Here is an 18639-nt window from a genome sequence, read left to right as displayed (position 1 = left end):
ACGGAAAAGGGCTACTTTGGTAACTCCATTGTTTTCCCCTCTTTGCCCCCAACATTCTTCCCCAGAGCCCCTCCCCGATCCCCCCCAACCATGGCAAGCCGCTGAATCTAGTCCTCCGCCGCAGCGGTGGACCTCACACCCCGACGGATCTACCTTCCACACCTTGGAACCCCCAACTGCCAACTCACCACTTCACCGGAGCCGCTTCAGCGACTGGCTTGTCCACCGCTCCAGATCTCCTTGACCACCATCATGGTCCATCGTACCGGATCTGCTTAACCGGCGCCCTCGTCCACCACAGTGTAGGCCCTTCACTGACTCCCTCGTCCGTCCCTTCGCTGGCCCTTCATACAAGCCCTCGTCAGCCGCAATAGATCCGCCTCACCGAAAGCACTATACAATGCGCCCGCCGAAGCCTTCATACACTGCACCGGACCCGCTCCACGGACGCCATATTTAACTCCACCGGCCCTGCTTTACCGATGCCGCAGCCTCATTAGGTTATTTTGATCTGTACTCCTTCGGTTTTTCTCTTTATCATGCAACTACTCACTTACCACATATGAGCTTTATTGTATGTCGACAAGCGCCGCAACCGTAGCACCGGAGCCGCTTCAGCGACGGCGACAGCCGGCCCAAACTCAACCGCAACACGAGCACCATCGACGATCCTTAGCTATCAAGTATGCCAACGATACCCATACGCCGCCGAGAATCAGGTACTATTATCCAACGGCCGACGCCTACGTTCACTTTCTTATCATAAGCACCGCACCTTTGAATTTCTTCAGGGCATCATTCAGTTTTTCATGAGACGCGTTATTCTGCTTGCACCTGTAGGGCCATACTTCTGGCAGTGAACATGTTACATGTGCTAAATTACATACCAGTGCACATATAGTTAATATGCTTTAGTTTTGTCCTAAGTATTATTGTACTTCCTAGATATCACTTCCTACTATTTTACTTCTTGCATGCTATATTTATGATAATGGTGTTGTTCTAATGCCACCTGTTGGTTCCATCAGTCTGCTTCATGTTCTCTATGCTTAATTACACATCAGCAAACTAGCATGTGGTTCCGCTGGTTTTTGTTCGTTTTACCCTACATTTTCTGATGCTAGCTATTACATCACTGCTCCGAGCCTCTGTTCATTACTTTTTTTGTGTGTTCTTGATCTTCCCAAGTTGGATGACTAATTTGATGCTTCTATTAATTATGGAGTTGCCAACCCCATCAAGCAAAATATTTGTTCTTTTGGGGCTGGCACCTCAAACAAGCATAAAAATAGAGGGAATCAGATATATTGTCGTGTATGCACACACCCTTCTTTCATTAGTTTAGATGAACCATTGATGATCAATTCGAACTAGTGCATGCGATTAAAATTAATTTTACCTAAATAGAGGGTGCAGAATAAACTACAACAAGTAGATTTGCAACCACGGGATGCTGACGATATCTTCAAAGAACATTGCAACAACAGCGAGGCTTCACAGCAACATATGGTAAGCCAGTGTGTTTTTGTACATGTGAAATGTAATGCGTGTGGGCTGCTTTCTTGGCTTGTGCCCTCAACCTGTAATCCTACAGAATAACAAATAGTTCAGTTGTCTGCTTTGCTGTATTGCTTGATTCGAATGCTTGTTTGTTATTTGTTACGCTATACCTGAGTTGGCCAATATGTCAGCAGTGCCTGCTGTACTATCGTAAAGAAATGCATGCCTAGTTCATTTGAGTCCTTAACTTTTCCTCTGAACTTCATCACAAGACTGTCTTCGTAGTTTATATGAGGCCACACTGTTAAGTGCTTTCTCAGATTATTTCAACTGCTTAGATGCCTTGGCAACTTAAATATAGCGGTGGTACACTCCCTTCAACTGGGGATGTCAACTGGGTCCCATTTAATCCCGATAAAAGTCCACTAGTGGTATGATAGTTCAAAAGAGTTTTTGTTTTTTGAGGAAAATGAACCAGGGAGCTAGCAAAAACTAACTAGATGGGACTGGCGGATGTCGTTTATTTGCCACTTACATCCCTAGTTTCATCTTACCATTTTAATTTCTTTTCGGCTGATGCTGCTTCGCACCATTTAAATATAGCTTGCCATGCTCGGCAATAATTCGTATGTCATTTACCATGTAAGCTTACTGCCTGGATCATGCGATAACTATCTCTTACTTATGTCCAGCGGAAACCTTTCAGGATGCCGTTCACACTAGGACACAATGTACAACAACAGAATCTATTTGTGGAAGCAGTGCGCCATCCATGTTACCAGATGGTAGCAGTTTAGAGGCAACACCGCCGGAGAGCAGTCTGGGCACAGATATTATAGTTCTTGAGGCTCTACTAGAGGCAGAAAGAGATGGTGTGGCTGCCATGAATGAGGTAATCTCGATCTTGAAGCTGGAAATTATGCAATTAGCTGCACGCATTATGCAAGCAACCCAAGAATTGGAGGAAGTAAGAATGTTGCATTTGAAGACGGAGGAGGTCTTGCTGCTTCTGCTATCTAAAGCCCAGGGTAATCCCAGTTCTTCTTTAGATAGCAGTTGAAATTGTCATTAGATTATTGTACTTGCATGTTGTGTCATGTCTCTGAATGGATTATGTTGTAAGACCCCCTATGTTGTCCATGTGTTGTAATGATCCGAATTTTTTAGGTGAGGTAATCCTCAGTACTTGTATGATTGACATAAGGTGAACTGTTTTTCGTGTGAGAATATTGTATTGGATGAAATGACTATTTGACTCAAAGTGTATCCAACCTACTGAATTCGAAGATCACGACATTTCTAAATCATAATCATATATAAAGGTGGAATAAATCTTTGTTGTGGTTTTGAAGAAATAAATAACAAAATGTAGAATTATCTATGGATATTCGTAATCGAATAAAAATTGGATTTGGATTTAGTTGCCAGGGCCCAGGGCAAACGTGAATGCTAATTCTCCCAAGTTTTGAACGAAGCGGCTAAACACCCACTATCATTTGTGGGCTGCCCGAAGCAAGTGTTTGCGAGATGGAAATTACTGTCTACCCCTGACACTTGACATCCTTATCGACCGGATTTACACTGTTGTCGATAGGGGTAGACTAGTAACTTCAATCAGACGTGACACGACGGCCTCTGAGCCCATTCAGACACGGTGGGCGCCAAACGTGGGCGGCAAAACACATTTGATTCAAGCTCGTCCGAAAGATATGTGTCTCTCCCTCCATTTCCCCATTCATCCACGGTGGGCGGCAAAACAAACTCTCCTCATCCGAAATTGATGTAGGCCAATATTTTAAATAGGGGCAGATGTGTAACTTCCCTCAGACGTGACACAACCGCCCTACCTATCAGCCCCGTTCATACACCGTGGGCGCCAACCACGGGCGGAAAAACACCCTCTCCTCGCCCGAAATCGTTACCGGCAAATATTTGGGAGATGCGAGATTACCGTCCTATCCCCAACCGACGTGATGTCCGAAATTTTAAATGGGGGATAAGTTCGTAACTTTCCCACATTTCAGACAAGTGTGTCCCAAAGTTTGAGATCCTCCCTCCCCCTCCATTTCCCCATTCATACACCATCGGTGCCACGACAACCTCCCCACTGCGGCCAGCCTCCTCCGTCCGCCACCCCATCCTCCACCTTGCCGGAGCCGCTACCCCTACCCCGTCGTCCACTATAAGAGATGGACGTCTCTCATCCACGGCGCCGGACCAGGATCCTTTCATCGCATCGTCTCGCTTCATCGGCGCCGTCGTCCACCCTGCCGTTGCCGCTCCTACGACCGCCTCGTCCACGGCAACAGGATTTATCCCCGACCCGGCCGTCTGCCATCTAAAGTCTTCTTCCCTGCCGCCGACAGCCATCGCACCCGCAGCACCCTCAACGTATCAGTAGGGGCCTACACGGCGTCACAAGAGAGGTGGTACTCTTCCATATGTGCTTAAGTTATTGATCTCACCCGAAAAATAGATCTTAAATTGTTTACTGTACTTTTCTTGTCCGTACCAAATCGTAGTGGCTAGTTGAATGCAAACATTGGTTGCGAAGTAGCTTTGTCCGGTTTGCACCTTCAGATCCGCCATGTCACGGTCACTATACTCATAAAGCTTATGGTTTCCCCCCTTTATATTCACTACCATCATCGTAGGTGCTTCACTGCTTCATGTCGTGCTAGCACTGCTCCTCAAGACCTCAACCCATCAAGCGAAACAACATGCCACTCATAATTCCAAAGCTTACGTGTTGAAATACGAATCTGATATGATGCTCATATTACTAAAACAGAGAACGTTTAATTGGTCACCTAATGTTCCTATATTCGTTTCAAAAAGCATGTGCGCCACCCACTGGTCCAGCTAGTTCCACTTTCCTGATTTTACTCTTGATGCTTAGGGTTTTCCCCTTTTATCTACTCTACTATGATCTGCGTAGGTGCTTTCTGTCGTACTAGCATTACTCCACCCTTCAAGCTAAACAACACAACACTCAAAATTCCAAAGCTTAGTTGTTCAAATATGATTGTGATATGATACTGATATTAGTTAACAGACACATTGAATTGGTTAGCTAAAGGTCCCACTTGAGTTTCCAAATGCATGTCGCGACATATAAAGAGACGGCAGAATTGCATTTCTTTGTCACTTGTTGACTGTACTTTCTTGTCCATACCAAATCTTAGTTGTTATTTCAAAGCAAACATCGGTTGCTAACTACCCTTTGTGCGGTTTGCAGCTTCAGATCTGCCATCCCACTGCCACGGTCAACACTATACTCATCATGCTTACGGTTTCCCCATTTTATGATGACCATGATCAGCCTACGTGGTTCGTGTCGTAATAGCACTGCTCCACCCATCGAGCTAAACAAGCTTAGTTGTACAAATTCAAATCTGATATTATGGTGATATTAGTAAAACTGAGAGATGTTTAACTGGTTGGCTAAATGTTCCTACTTTAGTTTCGAAATGCATGTGAGCCACATATGGAGAGACCGGAAGGAATATTATTTCTCTGTGCGCTCTGGTTCATCATGGGTGGCCAACCGACATTGTATAGAATGACTTGTGATATCTTCAATCTGCTTGGTCTTTTGCTCTTCTTTAAGATGATCCTCTTCTCTTGCGGTCGACTGGTCAGGTCAAGTTATTCTCCCTTAGTATATTTTGAATCCGTCAGGTCAGGTCGACTTGTTCTTCTTTACTATATGTTGAAGCTGTCATCTGCAAAGTATCATCACTTCTGGAGCTCTCATATTTTGAGTAGTAGGCCACATTATATTAATGCACACACCAAATTATAGCATGCATGGCACCTCTTAGAAGAATTGCAGAGATAGCACAAAGGGGTTTACAGGGAGGAAGTATTGGATTAGAATCACTTCTGCATTACAAAGATAATCTCACTTGTTTTTTATGTTTTCATGCATGTCAGGTATTGAACATTATCAAAATGAATATGAGATGGGCGCACGAGAGGAATATTGCGGAACAATCCACTGGCTAACAACCTTGGCATGGTGGAGGATGGCCTATCTTATTCACCCATCAAGGTGCATGCTCTAACTTGGCAAGGTTGTATTGGTCGCACATATTTTGCATCTGACCTCTTGCATTACTTCTACTTTGTTACACCATCTGCTTAGTTTAAGCATCATATATGAGTATATGCCATACCTATCCATTTTCTGTACCTATTCCATGTGTCGTCATACTGTGTTTTTCCAGTCAAATGTTGTTCTTTCGTAATAGATGTCCAAAAGGAAGAGGGTGAGTGCAGATCCTCAAGGAGTACAAACTAGGTATTTGGAAAAGGTAGTGATACCTGTTAAATCAGATAGATCAGCAGCCACAGAAAACACAGGCCCAACTGTAACAGACTTTACCCCTACTCCAGTGGCCAAACCCCTATTAGAACTGCTGACAGCCCAGCGTTAGGTACTGTCTATGATATCAATTCAAAATTGGAACTCCTAAATTTATGCATGTGCCTTACCTTCTCTCTTGTATGAAACTAATTTCAGATGAATCTCCTTGCTCAAAGGATCATAGGATCTCACAACAATACTGGGCTCTGCATTGCTCTTGTCAGTACCTCTTGCCCTTTGTCAGCATACTTACACTCATTGTTGTTTGATTATGTAGCATCACTGTAAATGTTCGCTTCTTTATCCTTCCTCTGCTTGAAATTATAAGATCTATATTTACTCTTAGATAAATGTAGAATTAACTCAATGGTTATGAAGTTTTGGATTGCTCATGTAAGTACCTGTTATCATGTACTCCCTCTGCATTGAATTAATTGTTGATCAATTGGATGTATTTAGAACTTAATAGTGCTAGATACATCCATTTGAGCTACAAATAATACTGAACAGTGGTGGTATTACTGTACATGCATCGCGAGATAGTTGATTGTCTAGCATTACTCTGCATCTTATCTGCCCTGCCCTCCACTTTCTCCAAATTATCATATCTACATTTACTCTTACCAAAATGTTGAATAAAGCCAATGCCACTGCACACGTTGATGTCTGTATTCCTCTTGTCAGTACCTTTTGCCTTGTAACGCTGTACTTAATTAGTTGCTATTTGATTATGTATCACCAGTCTGCACCTGAGCTTCATTATCCTCTATTTCTTCCAATATTATTTGATCTATATTTACTCTTTGCAAAACGTAGAATAATGGCAATGCTTATAAAGAATTTTCTTTGGGGAATTTATTGAATTATCTTTCCATCAACATGGAGAAGGGCTTTGTCCAGCTCGTGTTAACATGTAATGTAAGTTCATACTTCTCAAGCCTTTAAACTTTGTTCTAGTATAGATTTGGATAGGCATCATTTCCTCCACTACTGTTTACATCTGATTGGATGTTTGCAACAACTACCAGTTTTAAATTGTAGTTGTAAAAACATGTTCCTTATGCAGAACAGATCCATTTATTTGCTTATATAATTGTGAAACCTGTTACGTGTCTCCTTGTTTCTCTTTCAGAGTCGTATCTCTTATGCCAGGCAGAAATTTAGGAAAGATAGTGAGCCAAACCATCTTGAGGACAGCGAGATGACCCCAAGGTCCTGTCTTGATGAAGACAGTGAGTTGAAGCTACTCACCAGCAGGTGTGAGACAACCTCTGTGCAGTCGCTCCCTCAATCAGTTCGACTTCTTCAGTCTCAACTTAAAGCGAAAAGGCTTGCTTCAGCTCAGCTCCGACTTGAAGTCAAAGATGTAATGAAGATGTCAGGGGACTGCCTTGCACACTATGGTGCCATACAGCTAGGGATGAAGCATCTATCGTTGACACAACTGAGGTCTCATCAGCTTGTTCGGCTGCTTGCGGGGCCCGAGCTTGCCAGGTCTAGTGCCTTCTGAAGTGCTCCCAGTTTTGTATATTCTTTTGTCGGCGCGTTTATATGCACTGGTGGCGACCTTTGATGCCCAGTGTATGTAATCCGCGGTCATGTTGCGCTTTATTATCACCGGTAGCGAACTTCGATTCCTAGTGGATGTAATATGTCGTAATTTCTTTATTGTATAGTCTAGGTTTATTCTTTGGTCGGTATGCTGTAATTTAGGCCGGAAGGTTCAGTGGATCTCAGTGTTGTCAGTCTTCAGGCCGGCCCGTTATTCATATGGGCCAAAACATGGGCCTATAATCATCTTGGGCCATTAGCAGGTCTAAACCTATAGTAGTTTCCCGCCCTTAGCAGGCCATGGGCTACATATTTACTGTAGTGACACTGGGCTTTCTACGGGCCGTAGAAACAATGGGCCTTCTACGGTCCGTAGAAACAATGGGCCTTCTACGGTCCGTAGAAACAATAGGCCTTCTACGGGCCGTATCATCAATGGGCCTTATACGGGCCGTATGACCGATTTGCCAAACATGGGCCAAAAACAGACCGCATTATGGCCGTAAACGGGCTAGAGTTGGAGTTGTCCGTTCATGGGCCGACCATAACGGGCCGTCATTAATAGGCCGTATTTGATGACGCTATGAAAATGGCCCAACGTATTAACGGGCCACAAACGGGCCGACTGTAACCACGAGCTGAATTTGGCCCACAAGCAGAAAATGGCAGTAACGGGCCATAAGTAGCCGAATGCTGGAAATGAGCCCAAGAATAAATGGGCCCTGAGAAGGCCGAAAGATAACATGGGCTGCAAACGGCCCAATGGATTAATGGGCCGTTAATGGGTATAAAGTGATACACTGTTCATTACGGGCCAGTTTCACCACGGGTCGTTAATGGGCCAAGAGTTACAAAGGGCCTCATATGGGCCGAAAGACGTCATGGGCCATACATGGGCCGGAACTTAAAATGGGCTGTAATCATATTGGACGGCCCAGATGACGCTACTGGGCCTAATTCGGATAGGTCGTAACGGGCCCTGGGTTAGCGAGCTGTAAATGGGCTATATGCGAACATGCCGTTAACAGGCTTTCTGTGGGCTGGCCCACCACCTTTTGACCAAGTCAAACGGGCTGGCCTTTTCACAGGAATGGGCCTCTGTTCGGCTGTGCCACGTGTCTATGTATCATAGGCGCCTTCGGTCCAATGAGTGGATGACATCTGTCCCAACGGTGAGCCGACACGTGTTTCCTCCAGCCAATGATGATTTTACACGTGGAAAATCCCCATTGGTCGGGGCTGTTAGCGGGTTATCGGATCCAAAACCGGACCCGATAGCTTAACGGCATTCCGTTACGGTGGATGCCACGTGTTGGTCACCCTTGACGAAAGCACTTCTGTGACACGCGATTTATCGTCATGGAAGTGGACACTTCCATGATGATAATTTTGGTAATGTCATGGAACACTTCTACGACAGCACAGGTATGACTATCTTGATTCTGTCATAAAATTGTCATGGATGTACATGCATGACAAAAAATGCAACCTACTGTGACAAACACGTATCATCACGGAAGTGTATTTTTTGTAGTGCAGGGACCAGCTGATCGCCATCGCCCAAGTATGCATGCTAGACGAGGTTCTCGTCTACCACTACTGTAGGGCTATCGGAGGTTCTGGAGCATTCACCCGTTTCATAGGCAACGCCAACTGCACCTTCGCTACGGTGGAGAGAAGGAAGAACGCGACGATCGGCCATCCGGTGCAACAAGCTTGTCGACATCTAGAAGCAATACAAGATCATTGGCAACGGGTAGGAAAAGGACTCCGTGGTTGACCTCGCCGAGACCATCATCGACCCTGCTATGCCAACATGAAAGAAGACAACGATACCAAGGACCTGAACACATGGGAGGTACCTCTAAATCTAGCCTACATAACCTATGCGGCCAAGGACGCATACACATGCTATGACATGTACATGCGGATCTTGGACAAGAGGGCGTGTCTGCTTCCCGTAACCGATGAGTACACAGACAGTCGCAGCATCATGATCAAGCGTGCTAGGAAGGTCTAGATGTTGTTCTTTATCTGTTTAAGCACCTTTATCATTTGAGTGTTTCATGCATTAGCCTATGTGTCTTATTTATCTCTTTTGTCCGAAATATTTCTTCTAAGAACCCATTAACCTGTTTGCTTTTTTTAGTGACTATTTGCTTATGTACGTAACTAGTTCACTTGGTTGTCGTGCTTTGAATCTCCTTCCTCCCAACATATTCCCCTTCTCAAGTGGACCCAGCAGGTCTCGTACACAGACATATGGGACCAACCACCTATCCATTTGTATTTCTTTATTTTGTTCAATCTTTCGTCCTCTTCCTATACAGCGGCTGGCTGCGCTGCTGCGCACGGCTCGGTGACCCATCATTGCCTTTGGAGTTGGCCAGGCCATCCCTCTACTCCCACACATTGTCCGCGGTGGTAGCTCCACCGGCCCACCCTGCACCCGAACAAGTCAACCCTCGTACTCCCCTCCGCCTGCGTCTTCCCTCGCTCCGGTTCGTTCGGTTTGAGGTCTCGACTACGGCCTCTGCCTTGGTGCTCTCGCCACGGCGCCACCGACTGTCGTTCCCAACATGGTCAGCAAAACAAGAGGAATCGGGAGACGACTGTTCGTCGAGAGGCTGACAGTCCCGAGCCCACCAGGTCCATGGCCTAGGTTTTGTTGTTTAACATGGGCAGCCCACGACATGTTTCAACTCTTTGGATCCAGCAGGTATCAAGCGGCCTATGGGCCTTCCAGCCTAGCTTGTCTGTAACATCAGCATCCCAACTTATGTTTGTTCTTTCAAGACGACGCATAGCTCAGTTCTATTTTTCTATAAGAATGCAAAACTAAGCCTATGTTTTCCCTTTTATAATAGTATATATATATATATTTATATCTTATTTTATTACATATATATATAATAAAAACAACATAAGGTTCCATTAAACCTATCGTTTGTCCAACCATTTTATAGATGTTCCCACTTCCATTACTTTTCCTTTTCATTAATCCTATATCTGAATTTTCTCCCACTTTCTTTTTCAATGTAATCTGAGTTTTCTCCCAGTACTTTTCCCTATAACCAACTCAACTGTTACATGTCTAGTCTAAAAAATAATAATACCCCACGTCCTATTAACTCATCAAATTAAAATGATATTTTATTTCATAAATCAAAAGTTCTTACAAAATAATAATTGTTTATATATAACTTGGCAAGTTAACTCATAGTGATTGCATACATAAGTTTGCAAAGATTTTACTGACCAATGCAGCAATAGACGTGCAATCATGTGTTTATATTTTTATAACATTTCTCTATCCAGCCCAACATGATATTTTCACCCAGCCCAGCAAGTCCGCGGATTTCGAGAAAAATGCAAATGGGCTTTAAATTCTACCATAATATATAAACAGGCTGCATAGATGCTACATCATTGTTTCACCTAGCCCACCAAATGGATTAGCTGACATGTGAGCCAGTAGTTCGAAGCCTAAGCACTTTCACAAAAAAATAAAAATACAAAGGTCGAAGCCTATGCAAGGCGTTGGATTTACATCCAACAACCGACATTCTTCTTCAATCTCTCGTCTTCTTCCCCCAGCGCTGCTGGGACCGCCTGCTCCAGCCTCCAACGTCCGGCGGTGCTATTTTGTGCGCTACATAGCGAAACGCTACCCCACCGACGGCCAGGCCATCCCTCCACTCCTCCGCACCTCCTGTTATTCTTCGCCGAGTGTAGGCCCACCCCGCACCCGAACCAGTCAAGTTTCCCACTCCTCTCCGTCTGCGACTCCACTGCCGCATCTTCCCCATCTGCGAGGCGTTTCGGTCTGGGGCCTCGCCGTCATCCACCGGCTTGGTGCGGGGTGTGGTCAACATGGTCAACAAACGAGAGTCATCGGAAGATGACTGTACGTGGAGAGGCTGACAGTGGGGACGCACCACGCCCATGGGCGCATGCATGCAACTGCATCCTTTTTACCCTAAAAATAATGTTTTCTCCCCCTGACAGCTGGGACCCACCAGCTACATCTTCGCATACAAGGAAGTGCATCCTTATTACGGGCAAAAAAAATCATTCTTCCCCTGACTGCTGGGACCCACCAGCTATATCTTCGCACGTAAGGAAGTGCGTCCTTATCCTCCTTAATAGCTGGGACCCACCTGGTCGAAGCGTACGTAGCGTTGTCTGTGTACATACCGGTCGATCGGTCTGTCTGCCACGATGAACCATGGCCGAGTAAGGAGCAGTAGCAGTTCACGCAGTCCAGTCAAAACCATGTACACGTACGTACAGCCAGATGCCAAAAAAACGGCCACGTACGTACATACTGGCCGGGTCTCGAACGCGTACTCACGCATACGTACGGCCATGGTTCATGTACATGGAGAGGCCACGGACGGCATCAACGGCGTCATGTTCATCGGAAGCCAACCAACTGGGTAAAAACGGAGAAACTACGTCGTCGTGTTCATGGGGAGGCAATGGAATGCGTCGTGTTCATCGGGAGGCAACGGAATACGTCGTGTTCATCAGGAGCCAACTGGCTTGGGTGGAACATCAGAAACGAGGTCTGGCGTACCATAGAACGGAGGAAACACCAGATACTGTTCATCCCAGGGGTCCTGTTCATCCAGCCTCCACCGGCTACTGTTCATCCAGCCCTCCACGGGGTCCTGTTCATCCAGCCTCCACCGTCTACTGTTCAACCAGCCCTCCACGGGGTCCTGTTCAACCAGCCCCTCCTCGGGGTCCTGTTCAACCAGCCCTCCACGTACGGGGTCCCTCCACCGGTTACTGTTCATCCACCCCCACGCCTCCTCGATCGAGGTCCTGTTCATCCAGCGGCAACAACCTCTACTACCATGGGATCCTGTTCATCCAATTCCTATCGGGAACTGTTCATCAAGAGGCAGCTTCGATCGGCTTCAGTTAGCAGCAGTAGCAAAGGAATCACTCAGGTTCAGTTAACAGCAAGGGATCGATCGGGGTTCAGTAACGTAGCTAGTGCAATCGCTCGGCTTCAGTTAGAGCCCAACGCCTCGCACACACGCGCGCACATGTATGAGAAAAACGCGCAAACCTCCGTGCATTGCTCGGCCCCGACCACCCACCGTAACCGGGAACTCCCTGATATTTTCCTCGCCCTCGCTTCTACGATGATTTTTTTCGTCATGGACGGCCCAAAGAATGTCATGCAGGTGCGTCTCCGGCTTGCCCAGGAGGAAAAGCCCATTTTTTGTCATGATTTTTGTCATAGAAGTAGGAGCCCTCCACATCTATGATGATACCGGGTTTTGTCACAATTATCGTCATAGAAGTGTCATAAGCATGACAGGAAAAAAAATTCGTTCGGCCCAAAATGTCACGGATGTGTCTTTTTTTGTAGTGGAGGTGACACGGCAACGCAGCTAAACGAATGTCGACGAGGTGATGGCTAGCACGTCCCCGCCCACCACCATCATCGAGGAGAAGTAGAACACGGGAGGCCGCCGCCGATTGTATCCCATGAAGCCACCGCCGAGGCGACGCCGGCGAAAACAGTCGGTGTCTTGCACGATTCTTCTTCAGCCAGATGCTGGAGGAGGACAAAGAGATCGGGCGGCGACCATTTAGATTAGGTATATTAATTCTACCAGGCTGGTTGTAATGGGAGTATGGTAAGTAGTATCATGCATGCCAACTAGGCAAATTTGATGAGGCCGCGTAGAATTAAATGAAGAAAAAGAGGGTTGAGTCTCATATTATGATACCATATGGAATTAAGTTACTCCCAATGTGGTTAGTCTTAGGCCTTGTTCGGTTCTACCTCCTCCCAAGGGGTTTGGAGAGGAATGGAGGGGAATTTTGCTTGTACATGATTTAACCCCCCCCCCCCCACAATCCTCGTTAATCCCCGTTAAAACCCCTTGAACCGCACATGCCCTTAAAGTTAAAATGACCGGTATTACAGATCACAGGGTACAAACTTCATGGATTTAAAGGTGAGGTTTTGTTTTTGACTAGCTCTACAACCTCAAGGTTTATAAATCGGACTTCACTCTCCCCTCACGCACACGCCCGGGTACACTCACGATGGAGCGCATTTGCACACGAAAAGGCAGTTAACGTGACAATTTGAGACATCTAGTCGTCCACTTAATGTGGGGTCTGGGACCAAATGTCAGCCATACCAAGTGTAACCTGAATGCGGTAGCGCGGTTATTGATCGAGTTTCTTTTTACTGGTACGTTAAATGAAAAAAATATGGCCGCACGCGTATGCAATTTAAAATGATCGCTATAGAGGGAAAAACAATTACTACTGCACTAGTCCACTTCGGGACTTGCTTGCTAGGGTTGTTCTCTTCTTCTCACTCTCTCACCCTCTCTAGATCTGAACAAGACCGTGGTGTCCACTCTCTTTCTCTCTCTCTCTCTCTCTCACTCTCTCTCTCACTCTCTCTCTCTCTCTTCTCTCCGGTTGACACATCCGGCCGGACACCTTCCGCTGGTGGTTGCCGGTGGCCAGGGAGGAAGCCGACTCGCGCCAGGTCAGAGCGCCGTCTTCTCCGACCTGGCACCAGCGTGGGAGGTCCTCCTCACCCTTGCTCCCGCCGTCGAGTTCGCAGATCCCGCCGCCTGCCTCGCCACATCCCGCCGACCGGAGGTATAACTTTTTTAGAACCGGCCTTGTTCTAATGGCCCAGCTCCCCACGTTGTTGCATCCCTTTTTATCAAGTTAGGATTGCTCCCCATGTCGCTGCATCCTGCATGTGGATATTCTTCTAGTATTACAAAGCTCTCCATGTAGCTAGCTCCGTCAGCTTGTCGAACACTCAAATACCACCTAAATTTTTACTATTATAGGAAAAAAGGTAATGCAGATGCTGGCTAACGAACCGATCTATTGGTTGGAAAGGGAAATAAAGATGCTGGCCTGACTGGTCTCTTGGTCGAAAAAGGACAGAAAGTGGGGGGTGTTGGGTCGACGATGCAACCGAGAATGAGCATGTCTAGATTTCTTGTGGTCACATAGGAAAGGTCACTAACGAGAACAAAAAATGCACAAATCCAAACATGCTTTGCATGTTTGCTGCACTCGGCAACACCTTTGCCTCACCACTTTATGCCTTGGTGGATGTAAAACGTGCTTGTGCCTCCCCTGTCCCTATGCCCTTAGTGCTGCTGTTAATCTAACATCACATGTAAAATGAAACAATGCCACTGTTAATGTGATGTTGCTATTAAGTAATGTTGTTGTCAATCTATTGCCATTGATAAAAAGAATCAATGCCACCACCATTTTATGAAATGCTTCTGTCTTTCTTTATTTCTCATAAAGCGTGTTTTGGGCCATTACACTAAACTCTGACACCGGTAACATAGCTGCATCTCCGTTGAACTGCAAAAAATTTAATTTCACAATGGTTGACACGACGATGTGTTTCTCCTTTCCGTATCACCCTTCGTTAGAACAATTGTTCTGTTAACCATGCACGTACATACTGATCAAGTGGTACCCCCAATCTGTCATCAAATAGTCATAATGCAATTGTTATGCATGTTAATGTAAGCCACCGTTAATCTAGTGCTAGTGTTGATTTGATGTGATGGCACTTCTTAGATTATGGCACTTTTTCATACTAGCACTGTAATGCCATTGATAACATATGAGATGCTGTTGTTAATCATATGCCGCTGCAAAGAAATGACACTGCTTAAATAACCCTGTTACATATTTGTGCAAACAGGGTTGTCTATCTCCATATGGTGTCTATTTGTGCAAACGGAAGCACAAACCTCAATTTTAGTGGAACCTGCTGTCAGCTGACCTCATGGTGCTCCAGGTATTCCTACATTCTAAACTAGGTAGAATGACCAATGCAAGATGAAATAAGCTTATTCGTACGTTGACTTGCTGTTTGCAGTGTGGAACGAGCCTGTCATGTGTGGAGGAGCAAAATAGCACTGCAGCCGCTCCGTCAACGCAAGATAAAAGAGACCGAGTCATTGATGGCCTGGCCGGCGAGTAGGGGTCGTGCAAACAGCGGTGCATTATTTTAGTGGAACTGCACACAAAAAATATTGGGGTTAGTCGGACAAATTTTCTACAGCCACACGGAAGGAATTGCGCTCATCGATTGCATAGAATTTCCACCGTGCCATCATAGGAGATCCCAAGGTGGAAATCAACTAACCACCTATAAAATTATGCATAATCTTCCTCACGCAGGTCAGTATCCCCTTCGTCCAGATGATCGTGTTTTCTAATGCCGAGCTATTGATATCTGTTACTGTTTTGCGACAACTTTTAAGTACAGCGCTTTCCTATCTTTTCACATTCAGGACAATGGAGATGATTTCAGTGGAACTGCACAAAATGGTCCGATGTTGAGTGATCTCTATTGCCTCCTCTGTTTGCTGCAATGTGTCAGCGTAAATTGTAAGATGAGCCATCAAGCTAGCTCTGGAGTTGCCAACATGCTCAAAGTGCATGCAACATTGAGTTGAAAGAAGCATGCCCAGGAAATTAATGCGTGCGTAGGGAGGCCCTTTGCTTATAGAAGCATCTACCATTTTTTCTTTATTTCTACACCCTCTCACAACTTTGTCTTGGTTATAGTCATATGAATCATTTAGATGCATAAACATGCTGAACTTAAGTGCTTGTGAATGTTAGCTAGTATGCATACCGTATCTTGTGAAGCTTAGTTTAGTGTGAATGTTAGCGTGTCAACCTTTACAATCTATGTATATTGTGGGCATGTCATTTGACCCCCTCATTTTGCCGCGCTACAAACAGTGTGAGTGTCTGCATGCAGTACACCATCCTTTAATTTGGTGGATGCCAAGCCGGCCCGAAAAAGAGCTATAATTTTTTTTCAATTTGAAAAACCGATGAGGAGCCATAATTAAGCTGGAGGCGTCTCTTTTTTTTCTTTCGAATGGGCAATAAGCTGGAGAGCTAGAGAGTCTCTAATGGGCTGCCTCTAGTGTTAAGGCCCTCCAGCATAAAACACGGACAACCGAATGGGCTGATACAAAAGCCTATCCATCTTAAAGCCCATTTGTTTTTGTTTTTTGCGAGGAAGAGCCCATATTTCTTTAAGAGGGGGCGATTGAAAGGACTGAGAAGAGGTGTCTAGAGCGGGGTGAATAGACTCTTAGCAAAGAAAAGTTGCAGTTTTTATTTTCTTCAAGTTAAGGTGGAGTTTTAGCACAAGTTTAAACATTCACAATACATATCAAGCAAGCATGACAAGAGTATATGAGCAGCGGAAAGTAAAACATGCAATTTGCTAGAATGTAAAGGGATAGGCACTACAACAAAAAACCCCTATAACAACCCATGTCTACCAACGAAACATACCTATGTGTTGTTTGGGTCAACGTCCCACCTCCCACCTCCCATGATTTGCTAACCTCCCCGTACCCACCTTCACATTATCCACAGAAAAACCTACACATTACCTCTGCCTCCTCCATCCAAGGAGTACGCGGCCAAGCCAAATCTCTTCTCTCCGTGACCACAACGCCGCCGCCGCCACCAGTGATTCTGCCTAGCTCCGGCGCTTGCTGCGCCGCCGCTTACAGGAGCAGCTACCCCTCACTACCCTTCCCCGATCCCTCGCCATGGCGACTTCCTCCGCGCCCCTACATGCGGCCCGCAGCAACCCTAGTTACCACAGGTCGCCAATGTCCCGCGCCTCCTCTGTTTTGTCGATCTACTGCCCCGCGCCTCCTCTGGTTTGTCGACCTACTGCCCCGCGCCACGTCTCCGCACGCGCCGCTCCCGGCTCGGCCTTGGTGGTGCTGCTCCGCCTCAGCAATCTCGACTCCGACGCCGCTCACGGTTCAGCAAGCCACTCCTCTGACCCGCTCTTCTCTTTAACTATTTGGTTCTTTCTGTGGCAGGCCAGGGCGGATTCTTTGCCGGCCATCGTGATGACAATCCACGCTACCTTGACTGCTCATCCTGATCCACCGCCGCGGGCGCTGGCTTGCATCGGCATCAATGTCACCACACTCCGTAAATCAGAGGATGCCTAACATCACACGGTTTGTCCCTTTTCCTTCCTGCCTTTGAGATTGTATCACTGAGCGCTTACTTGTGTACCTCTATCCTTCTCGAGTAGTGCTGCCACCATGTATGACTCTAATTGAAACCATGACAATGCGAAACACGGTGTGTATGCATCGTTCATGTCTATGCATCTTATTATATAATATATATACAGCAATGTTCATTATATGTACAGCTCATACCGTTTTCCCTTGTTAATTATTTTCAATGTATGATTATTTTTTATGTGGCTTGGCATTTTTCATTAGTCCCCTAGAAAACATAACCAATGAGATGGATATATCTTTCAGGTAATGATCTGCCCGCGGTGTTTTCAAGTGGAGAGGCGGATGATTTAAAGTGCTAGTATCAGAATATTAGATCACTGGTGGCGTGTTGTCTGCTGGAAGCAATTCGCCTAGAGGGGAAAGGGTGGCCGTTGTACCGGGGGTGAGTACAATCGAGGGCGAGGCACACGTGGGTGGGGAGGAAACACTTGGTGCTAGGTTAAAGGAAGGGCTGAGTACGATTAGTCCAGTGTAGTTACAGGTGTTGGCCTCTAGCTTGCTGTCAAAGACGTGCTCTTGCAGAGGACCAGAGTAATGCTTTAATTCCCGCCAATGCATCAATGCAAGGTATGTTGTGCTTGAAACTTTCGTGGAGCGTTCACTACATAGTAGTGTTAATGCTTTTCCATGTTCTTTCAAACCATACTTCAATATGCTAATGTACATGCTTCAATATACTCCATCTGAGAACAGTTTGTCGGGATATGAGGATGAGCCAAGTTTGTCCGTTTAGACTGATATGTATAGAACCCAATATGTTTTTTTGACTGAAACCCGATATGTTGCAACCCTGACCTTATTTCCTTATTTCTTATACTGTATGGCATCTATTTTAGACTGGACCAGTTTTTCCTAATAAATAAAGAATAGTCTGATCAAGCGGCAGGCAAAACTTTATAATTCCCTTCATTATATATGGAATTATGGCTACTTTTTTTGTTGTGGGGGATGGTTAGCTTATTTTTTTAATCTAAATCATATAGAACTTAAATGTAATGTGAACAGTGCGAACAGTTACAATGTTAATATAAGTAAGATAGCAGGCCATAGTTTAAGATTTACAAGAACACCAGATTAGTTATTTCCTCCCCTGCAAAAAAAAGATTGGTT

At 45.6% G+C, this 18639-nt stretch overlaps 1 long non-coding RNA gene across 2 annotated transcripts in view; it reads left to right on the top strand.

The window, feature by feature from the left end:
- The first annotated feature begins 16831 nt into the window (after positions 1 to 16831).
- LOC123097749 (uncharacterized) overlaps positions 16832 to 18639 on the top strand; it is a 3574-nt gene continuing 1766 nt past the window's right edge. The window contains exons 1-3 of one of the 2 annotated variants that reach the window (XR_006447434.1): positions 16832 to 17208; positions 17314 to 17457; positions 17773 to 18096. This is a non-coding gene — a long non-coding RNA (uncharacterized lncRNA). Of the gene's footprint in view, positions 17458 to 17772; positions 18097 to 18639 lie in introns of both variants that reach the window. The other variant, XR_006447433.1, reaches the window with a different exon arrangement.

Source organism: Triticum aestivum, chromosome 4D, assembly GCF_018294505.1.
Source record: "Triticum aestivum cultivar Chinese Spring chromosome 4D, IWGSC CS RefSeq v2.1, whole genome shotgun sequence".
NCBI classification, from domain to species: Eukaryota; Viridiplantae; Streptophyta; class Magnoliopsida; order Poales; family Poaceae; genus Triticum; species Triticum aestivum.
Note: the sequence above shows the minus strand (reverse complement) of the source record. Positions and strands in the feature narration are given on the sequence as shown.